Below are 11288 nucleotides of genomic sequence, written 5' to 3'. Positions count from 1 at the left end.
CATTCATTTGTATTAATTTTGTCACAGCAAAAACTAAATGAGCTTTATAGTAGCAATCCTGCTTCTAAGATGATCGGAGTTGACGATGCCCTTACACAGGTACTAATAAAGTTAAAAAATTACTTGAGTTTCATGGTAATTATGAATTTCCTAATAACTTAATTTGTAATGTTTTACAGTTGGTTGGTTCTGACAGTAGAGGGCGAATGCGTGGTCTGGGTTGCTCGATAAGCAAAACAAGACTGAAGAAGTCAACCCCTACCCGTTCAAAGCTAGATAATATGGTAAAAGAAAAAGAAGGCCTAGTGCAGGAGATATTAGAAATCATTGGTCGATATAAAGGCCTAGGTAGGTATGCATCAAGAGGCACAGTCTGATCAAAACCTCTCATCACCACCAGCGGCTAAATCTACTCAAGCATCATCGGTATGCAATTATAATTTCACTAATGTAATAAGCTTACAATTATATTATAAATGCTAACAATACCAATGCCATTTTATATGTGTACATGTAGCCGGATACGATATATATCGGTAAGAAATGCGAGTTGCTTGGTTGGGGCTTACGTGGTGTTGTTGCTCGTGGTCAAGTACACGAAGTTAGTCCAAATGCAGTTGTCCATTATGAGCCATTAGCAGAGGGAGCTTTTGTTGTTATCCTGACTGAGATTATACACCCTGATGCTCCTTTGTGGAAAGAAGATGGATTCGCATCTATACTTGGAGAGGCAGGTTCGGGATTACTTGTGCAATGGGGGAAGCAATTAATGAGATTCTTATAATTTAAACAAATATAGTACTATATAATTGAACATATAGTAATTTGGCTTAAGCGGGTTTTGGTTGGGGCTTACATGATGCTGTTTTTTTTAGCTTAAGTAGTTACTCTATATGATGTTTGGCCTAAGTAGTTACTCTAAATGATGTTTGCCTTTTTTTTTTTTGGTACTCTATAGTTCATCGATATTTATAGTCTGCGTGAATTTTGCACTATATATTTGAATATATTTATAGTCTTAGGCTCCATTTGGTCATAACATTGGTGTTTATGAATGTAAATTTATCTCAAACCAAATGGAGCTTAAGCCCTTTTTTAACTCCGCCAATGCAACTCCTTGCAATGGGTAAAGGAGGAGGGGGAAGGGCTTCAAGGTGAGTTTTATCATTATTTTTTTTTCATTTTTTGAAGCTGTTATAGCTTTTGAGTTTATTTTTGCTTGCAGGCTGGTAGATTTGCTCGCATATGTTGGCATATGGCCTTACAATTCTTAGAGGTACGCATGGAACTTAACAGGATCATTGGCCTATAAGTTCATTCATGTTGTATCTTATGATTTTACATTCAGTGGATTATGATGTTTATGGAGACACTCTGTTTTTGAAAATTCTGTTTGGTCATTTTAATGATTTTGAGAAATTGAAACCCGTGTAAATAGAATAAATATGAAATCTAATTGCAAGGACAATTGAGAACTCCCTAACTAAAATTTTCTTATTTCAGGCACTTGTTGTCCTCATGCATGATATGGGTCCAAACTGGGAGCTGATAAGTGATGCTATCAACAGTACCCTGCAGTTCAAGGTGAAGTTGTATTTGGATCTTTTTCTTTGGTTATACTAGGAGCACAGTAACTTATAGTGATCTAAGGGAGCTGGAGCATTTTCTGAGTATGGAGCACAGTAATTTCATATTATTTACGAATTACTGGAATATGAAGGACAACTTATTAAATGTGTTGACACGCTTGGCCGTATTGAAAATGATACTATTTAAAGTTAGAAAATGAGTTTCCAATGGTGGAAATCTAAGGAGCAAATTGTATGCTGAATATTTGCTGCTAGAAGTGCAGTATGAAGACATTATTACAGTATTTTTAATGTCTGTTTAAAGTCACAAGCCTCACATTTATTTTAATGTCTGTAACTTGCAGAATGAAGGTCTCAAACACCAAGTGTTTGAGTGTTCCTTGGCTGACCTTCAGGCTGATGAGGATCAGTCCTACAGGATTTTACAACCGACAAATTAAGATCGCTAGTCCGTAAGTGGCAAACCTTGATCGAGGCGCATGTACCAAGTCATGTATGAGCTGCGCATCTATTCTCTTGAGAAGGCAACGTAAGGCTAAACCTCTCACTTGCCTATACACTAAAATCATCTCAATATTATCACTTACATGTTCAAATCACCTCAATGTTCTCTCCATGATATTTTTCTATTCTTTTTGGATCTATAGCTTTGGGTCGGTGCTTACATCAAGGGCAATCAGAGCAGCTCACTGTTTGACTTCCATTCAGGTTAGATGCTTTTTGAAGATTGCTGTGAAATGTTGCTGTGTGCCATTATATCTATCAGTTCCCTTTATTTGCAGCCCACAATCTTGAACAGATATTCCCATCACTTCTCACTCTTGTTTACCAGTTGTGGAACCTCTTAATCTCTATTATGTGCATTGTTCTGTTCCTGCACACCTCTAAAAAAATTGTACTGTAACTGCACATGTATTCAATACACATTGTGCATGTGCACACACACATGTACACCTAAACTGCACAGTCACCCATGTCTGTTAGTTTATCATCCTTTTTAGCTAGAAGTTACCCTCCTTCAATGATGCCTGCATTGACAACAAGCTCATGTATTCGGACAATTAAGCCATAATTTTTTGAACATCATCTAGGGCATTGTGGTTCGTGGGGGTCATGTTCAGCTCAATTGGCTAGACCAAAAATTACAAAATAAAAATGAAGCATCTAAGAGAGAGTTTGGACAGGTAGAATGAAACATAATTCATCGTCTTCTTGTCATTCTGATCCTTTGTTGAGGCTATCGGTCAGTGCAAATAGTCTTCTTATTCCTCGTCGTTTTACCCAGAATCCTCACCTTGTCATCCCTTGTCACTGTTTACAAAAACCCTTCTATTAGAGGATATTAAAAAGGTCCATCTCTATTCTTCTGCCTTGAAACTCTGAATCATGAAGATTTCGATGGTCTTATGGCTTGTTTTTGGTGTTTGAAGAACATGAAACAGAAACACTTGGCTTCTAGGATCCTTTATCTTTCAGTCTAAAAACACCCTTAACCCTTCTGTATTCTTTGAATCTGGTTTTTTTTTTTTTTTTTTTTTTAATATCTTGACAAAAAGAGAATACCGATTCTCTGAAGTTAACCACTGACCTGTCAGTTCTTCTTCTTCTCCTTCTTGGAAAGGGACGATGAGAGATTATCCCATATCCTTCTATACATAGGTAAAAACCAAAAAATGGAGATTCCTTGAGGCCCAAAATCCAAAATGTCTTGCACATTTCATCCCTTGAAATTCTATGGAATGTGTAGCTACCTGATTGAGAACTTGTCACTAATGATGGCTTATATATATTTGCAGCAAAACGAATCTGTCACTAATGATGGCTTTCAGGTTAGACAGAAGTGTCTATGGCCCTCAGACCTAAGAATATGTTTTTATACGTGTGGCAGGCCCGTGAGATTTATTTATTTTTTGCTAGTTACGTTGTTTGTCGAAGATCCTGAAATTTGATATGGTTACAGGAATTTGCAGCCCCAAACAAATCATTGTTCCAAAATTGAAAGCCTATGAAGGTAAGTTGTGTACACATCCCTTTTGTACACAGCTATTTACTGGTTAGCTTTGTATCCCTGCTAGGTCTAAAAATGAAAGTATTGGCTATGTGCTGTAGGTACGATCTGCTACACTCGACACATGGCTTCCAGAACAGGTTGCATTTATTCAAAGTAAGCATGCAGAACACTTCTCAGCCTTCTTTATGAGCTTTTTAATTGTCGCAAATCTGCCTACCAATGAGGACAGCTTCTTAGCCTTCTTTATATTGATTTTAATATTGGTCTTACTCTTTTGGTTGTATGCAGCAATGGGAAATGAGAAGTCATAGATCAGATTACTTTCTTGAATTTCTCTATTTTGAAGTTTTGTAGCTAAAAATCTTTGTTTTTTCCAACCTAACTATAGGAGATTCAGGCAAAAAGAGCTCTTCAGAACTCTGTATTTCCAGCTGTAAGCAGAGTTTGGAATTTTATTCTGTGGAAAATAGGATTTTTTTTTTTTGAGACTTACAATTCCTGTTCGATAGCATACTGGGTTAGAACATGAGCAAACCGATCAGTAGCTTGACCTGTTTGATGCAGCATTACACGGCAACCTGTTCGATAGCATACTGGGTTTTGAACTTATTGCAGGTACGATCTTGCTCTGATCCTTGGTTTACACACATTTTGAACTTACTGAGATGTGGTTACAAAATTTAAGTACAGTAGTTATTTGATTTAAAAGAATTACACTGTTTACATTTGGGACAACAGATAGGAATGTTATCTCTTTACAGTTAGTTTACAAGAATATGTTATAGTTTGTTTTCCATAATTTTTTAGTACTTGGGCCCCATTCAACTCAACCTGCATATTTTCTGACCGAGCAACTCAAAGAGTTTTTATGATTACTTTGATAAGAGATGAATGCTCCTGAGAAGCCTGGTTTTTAATGTGTTGGAGTATCAAATGTCTGTCTATTGATATCTCTCAGATCCTAGTTGTTGTTGGGGTGTCTCTACGTGAGGTAGTTAGCTTATACAAAGGTAGAAGAGTAATCGCAAATTTTGTGGACCTATGAGTAACTTGAAAAAAAAACAAAATCAAGTCTAACATTGTGGACCTATGACTAACTTGAATTTTAAATGGGTAAAAACAAAAAAAAAAGAAAAAAGAACCATGATCCATTTAAAACCAGATCGGTAGTGACCCTGATCCACTTTGGACTGCTTGACTGTAAGCAAATTTTGTGACCTTATGAACAAGTTGGATGGCAATTAGCCATCATAGTAGCCCTGTGAATGTTTCAAGGTGGGTGTCATTATCCCTACTACTTCCTGTGGTGTTATCTACTTGAGCTTTGGAATTGCCTCATTTTCTGTTTCATGTCTAAAATGAGCTCATAAATTAATGGACGACTCTCCATTCTCATTTTTCTCATGCCTGCATTAAGAGTAATAATAGCATACTAAGAGAATGCCACCTCTACATTCTCATTTTTCTCAGCCCCGCAACCCAAAAGAAATTTGCAACTGCAACTCAGCAACATATCAGTTGTTTGGAAGTGTACCTGAAAATGTTAACAAAAGTTGGGTTGCATGGGGAATCTTTGTTATGCAAAGAATTTGAATTGCCTTGCTTTTCTGGTTAGCAAGTTAGTTCAAGGATCAGTCTTCATGCTCTGTTTGGAAGCTCAGAGTCGATTTTTGGATTGGGAGGAGGTGTACTCTCGGGAAGCAGACACAATGCTCAGCTGAGAAGGAAGTTAATTGTCAGTATTGCTTTGGGGATGTGTCTCTGAGTCAATGCAAGCTGCTTATCATGCAGCATTGTTTTTTTATTATTATTATTTTTTTAAATCTTTTTTGTTGGGGTATATGATACGTGAAGCTCCTTTTTGGGCTTGAACTGAAAATTGAAGCATATCCAAGATGAAGATGCAGTTGGACTACACCAAAGGAAACTGTATGAATGTAACACCTATGGCTGAAAATTGTTAAGTGGCTAAAGAAGTCTTGGATCGAGCCGATATTTGCGTTTTCCCTTCATCCATGTCCATGTGACCATATGAACAGTTGGATGCAATTGTCCTCGCTGTTTCCTGTGGTGTGGTCCAGTTAAGCCTTTGATATGCTTCAATTTTTCGCTCATGCCCTGAAATGAGCTGGAAAAATGGATGGACAGTGTAGATAAGACATACATCCATAGTGGGCCCCACATAGTTTATATCCATATGTTTTTTGAGGTCATTTTAAAACATGGGATGAAAAATGAGGTAGATCCAAAGCTCAAGTGGGCCACGCAGGAGAGAGTAGTTAAGATAAAAATAAAATAAAATTAGCCACATACAAAAAATAGCAAGAAAAACAACAAAACTTATCTTAGGTCAATTCTAACCCACTCCCGCCAGACAGTCCCAATTACCATACATGTTTTTCATGTGTACAGTGATGAGGGAACTGCATATTGCTTCAATCATTCACTCACCATAATAGAATTCCTCAAGGACTCCAACATATCTAATGTAAACAGGAATTATATGATCCTCTGCCAGGAATTATATGATCCTAGCCATATGCATTGACAAATCCACCCTACAATCCCCAAATTCCTATTTTTTCCTTTCGCAGCTGTGATCCTTTTTTCCCCTACTTCAATTCAGGAACTTATTCATTCCATGCCTTGCAGTGGTTTCTACGCATGTAACTCATTACTTGGATGTAGGAGCAGGAGAGGGTAAAATATCCATGTGCAGAAATTTTTCAAAGGATTTGATGCATCTCAGGTACGATCTTTATACTCCATTTGGCTGATTAATTTGAGTTTCTGTAAAACGTAAAAAGAAAGAGCATTAGTCATACAAATTCTTTAGTCTTGCAGAACTAATTAGGAGTCGAGCTTTGTTAAACATGATGTTAGTTATCATGCCAAGATGCCTGTTTCGAGAGTTGACAGTGAGCAGCTTGAGTGTTCTCAGCAGCCATTACTTGACAACAACTTCGGAACTGTTTTCTCAGCTTTGCCTCCTAGCTTCATTGAACTATTGACTGGCCGTTTGACTGAACATGAGAACAATGGTAAGATATGCAAACTATATTTACTAGTTTCTTTAGTATGACCTTCTCTCTATTTGTGTAGTTTTAAAATTTTGAACTTTTTTGGTTGCAGAGATGCATATCCGATTCTTCTTTTCATGGTATGTGAATTTCTTTCATTACTAGTTCTCTGCTTCTAATCTGAAGGTTGTGCCTAGATCGACCTGATTCTTTGTACAGGGCATCAAGATGGTGGGATCCTTCTATTGGATGGATTGGCTCATACATATGTGCCATGCTGTCACATGTTCTGGTGTGAGCATGAGTTGACTGTGCTCGTCTGTGGGCTTAGTAAAGCTCTTCCTCACTATTTGCTTCGAAAAAGGAAAAAAGAAAAAGCAAAAAAAAAAAAAAAAAGAACAAAAAAACGAGCTCTTCCCCATAATATATATATGGGCTTCATTAATCAACACCCAGTAAGTAGTATGGAAGTCACTGTCCTCCTATGTTGTAATTAGTCTTCAGTGAGATCTAGACTCTTCATTTAGTTAGTCCAATTGTTATGGATCAAGAGTTAAACATGGATTAGACGAACGACCCAATATTCTTCTTATTGGTCAGCAGTCTGTTCTTACTCCTTTTTATGATGCTACTTCTGTTCAATTCTTACCAGATTTTATGACTAGAGTAGATATGGTCATTGATGAATTGGGAGGTGATATGACAATCTAATCATCTCCAAATCACACATAGGTTAGCATGCTTCATACTTGTACAGTTTTTTTTTTTTTAGTACGGAAATTGAAAGCTGTACATGGTGGACTGTTAAGTTGTACAGTGGAGAATATACAACCATTTTAGACTGCCGAAATTTCGGTGTCCATAACTTCTTGGAAAACTACTGTTTTGTACTTATGATTTACTTTCAAGTTGATGTTATGCATTGTGAAACTAATTATATTGATGTAGCTTATACCCATTATATCTCACGCAAAACACAAATATCAGCTTGATCCAAAAGTACTTTTGTTCTGTGGATTGACTACACTTATGTTCTGCTTTTTGTTTTCAGGCTTGGTCACCATTTGTTGTTGGCTTGGAAAATGCTTATTCTAATAAGGTTGCAGCTTCCAGAAATTACACAGATTTTAAGCTCTGGTAGCTGATCTTCTGTAGCCTTCATTGTCAAAAGATTCATTCAAGTCACATGTTCTGTGGAAGAATATGGTCAGGCATATCATCATGTGATTTTTTCTATTTTTCCGTTTTCCCTTTTAATTTTTTAAAAAAGAAGAACACTGCATATACTCATTGACAACGTCATCTCTTGCCTAAGTCCTATAATTGCTCTTTGGACCAGCTTCTGTTGAGAAGCAAAGGATAGCTGAGGAGGTTGCATCATTGCTAAAACTGAGTGATGATATTGACACCATCCCCTCTGAAAGGTCAGTTAAGAATTTTCATTTTTTTAAAAAAAATTGCACTATAGTCAAAATTATAGTTGGATTTGTTTATGTGAGCTTATTTCTTAAAAGATGCGTGCATGCAGTTATTTAGGAAGAAAAGAAATTTTGAAAAAAAAATGAAAAGAATTTGAGAAGACAGTACAAAACTTACAAAACATCAAGAGCTTGCATGAGTCCTATCATCTTCCTAGTAAGCCTATTTCCCTGAAGAGACCTAATAATAGAAAGTTTTTTTTCATTAGGGTCAGCACACCATTATCAAGAAAAACAAACCTAATTAAATGCAACAAGAATGGATGACAACTGGAGCAAAAAATAAAAGAAAAAAAGTTGCAGATTGTCAGCTGTAATAGAGATTCAGTGGAGTATACTACAGCAAGCAGTTTAACTAGAAGAGTTCAAAAATATCAGTAGCTGAATGATTCTAGTTGGTTGATTAGTAGATGAAACGAATAGTTATTTGTAGATGAAAAGAGATACAGCAGAGCTTTTGAGAGATGGAAACATACAATGTAGCTACTTGCAGGAAACCAATGTTGTAAGGAATCTCTCCAGTGATTTGATTGTATGAAATATCCCTTGAAACTGAGCAGTTCATCTTTCCTTCCTTTTCCCCTTGTAGCCTTTTTTTTTTAACTGATCTATTATGCTAGATTAGGAACAATTTGAACTTGGTTTTAACAGATTCAGGATGCTTGATTAGGAGCAGCAACTTAGCTCATTTTTTAAACCAGATCTAGGATGCAAGTTTAGGCTGATCTGATCTTGGTTTTTAACAGGTCTAGGATGCCAGGTTAAGAGCAATCTGTTCTTTGTTGTTTTTCAATATTTTACTATTTCTTTTATTTATCTTTTCCAGAAATATGAACATAGTATGAAGTTTTTTTGTTTTTTTTTTTTTTGAAAAGGAACATGATATGAATATCAGTTCATGGAACGTGCCATGATACACGTGAAACCACTAATGCATCTTTTCCTTTTATTTTTATTTTTTTAGAGAGAGAGAGAGAGAGAGGAATATGTGTAATTTTCTACATTTTATTTTCAGTTGAAACCCGTAAATACTATTTTATCAAGAAGAAAACAGGAAAAAAGATTAAAATTACAGCACAAAGGTCCCTACTCTGCAAACATGAAATTGAGTGTCTTGATTACTTCAGAAAGATCAGGCATACCTGAAGATTGCATATGCATCACCCACTAGATATAAATAAAACAGTAGAATTCATGTAGTGCAGTTTGCAAAAGGCGTAGAAAGAAAGGGGAAAAGGAAGGAAAGATGAACTGCTCAGTTGAAGATTTGAAATAACCATGCTCTTGTCTTGAGAATCCTAAACCATGATGGGATTAGTTCACTCTAACATGAAAAGTCCCATTTTGTTAAAAATTTGCTATTCATAAAAACAGTACAATGGGACAGTCACACTCTAAAATCCAAAAGCATTGTTATTTGCAAGTCATAATTCTTTGGATGCTTTTGGGAAAGCACTCCACGAGTCTGTATTGGATGCTTTTGGGAAAGCAGGGCAGAGTGAAGAAATTGAGCAGCTATTTGAAGAGAAAATGGGTATGATTGCCAACTCACTACCTGTAGCTCCTCAAGCTGAACAGGTAGTAGCTTAATCTATTTTTGCTAGACCCAGTATCACAACACATTGTCCTTCATGTTTTTGAGTCGAGTGATGAAAATGGCTGGTTCATTGTATCTTGGATGTTCAGTTGACATCAGTCTAAATGGGCGTCCATTGCCAATTAAATTATTAAATGTTGTAAGGGGGTCATTGTTGGGAGTATGGGTTCTCGTCTTAGGTGATGGGTTGTTATATTAAACGTAAGGCGTGTTTGGATGCAAGGCATGCTCAGTTGAATTGAACTAAAGGAAACAAAGAAAAATGGAAAAAAACAATCTTGAATCAGGTATCATTATTCTAATTTGAATGAGGTTGGCATTGCATATCATGTATTTTAATTCAGACTCAAAATCATCTGAATTTGCAGTTTCGGCCTTTTCCCCTCTAGCAGCGTGCTTGTTACTGGTTTTTTGTCAAAGTGAATGCTTTTTTGAATTTGATTGAAATTAAGGGCCTGCTTCCCACCTAAATGAAACGAAATGACAATTTTGACTACTACCCATTTAGCATATTCATCTTCTTTTTCTTTTTTCTTTTTGCATGCTCCAGGCGGCAGTAGAGATCAGCTGTGAGCCATCTGTCAGGATTTTTTTTTGTTTTCTTAACATAGAAATCGATTGAATTCTTATATGAATTGTATTGGCAGGGTGTTAAAAGAGCTGATCTCACAGAGGATGAGACTGCCTTGCTTGAGCAAGCCCTAGCAATGTCAATGGATGATCCTATATCTAGTCAATCTGGTGATGTGTTTGTGGGAGATACAGATATGTCAGAGCCAGAATGACATGAGCAAGGTGCTTGGAGACCAATCTTTCTTGTCATCTATTCTTGCTTCGCTTCCTGGAGTTAACCCTAATGATCCTTCAGTTAAGGATTTGTTGGCATCTCTCCAAGGTCAAACAGAGCAAAAGAAAGATGAAGATAAGCCACCAAGCAAGGGTGAAAAGTGATGGTGTTCTATAAGCTGTCCATGCCTCCACATGCTCTCCAAAGGTCAGGTTTGTGATATACATACAGAAGGCTCCTAGGAAAGTTTGTGAGAAGTAGACGTCTCTTTTCAACCATGAATGAATTTGATTTAAACAGTTTCAATGTTTCCAAATTATGATGACTTGATGTGAAGCTCACTGATATGCAAGCTGTTCTTGTTTGGGACTTTGATGGTGGCAGCAGCAGCAGCAGTTAGGGAGGTTATTTGTGCATTCAATTAGAGGCCTTGGTAAATTCCTCCTAGTTTGAATTAATCAAACAACCACCTATTGTAGGTTATTTATTTCCAAAGCATTGGTTTAAAATGGATGCATGCCTGTCATCGAATTCTTTGACACGGACCTTGCAAACACGCCATCAAATTCTGAGGTTTTGCACAGTGAATTTGAACATTAATCTAGCTTGAACAGTGAATTTGAATAGTGATTGGCATTGGTATCATCATATCATGATCCTGGTATGAGCACTGCATGAATAATGTTGTGTTCAGTTCATTGCTATCTGAATATGGGTTCTGTTTTTCATGAAACCAAAAATGGCAAAAAACAAAAAAGAAAAGAAAAGAAAAAGACATGGCACCAATCTCTTCATCAGTGTTTGTA

Source organism: Magnolia sinica, chromosome 12, assembly GCF_029962835.1.
Source record: "Magnolia sinica isolate HGM2019 chromosome 12, MsV1, whole genome shotgun sequence".
Lineage (NCBI taxonomy): Eukaryota > Viridiplantae > Streptophyta > Magnoliopsida > Magnoliales > Magnoliaceae > Magnolia > Magnolia sinica.
The sequence above is the reverse complement of the archived record's forward strand: the minus strand, read 5'-3'. Positions refer to the sequence as shown.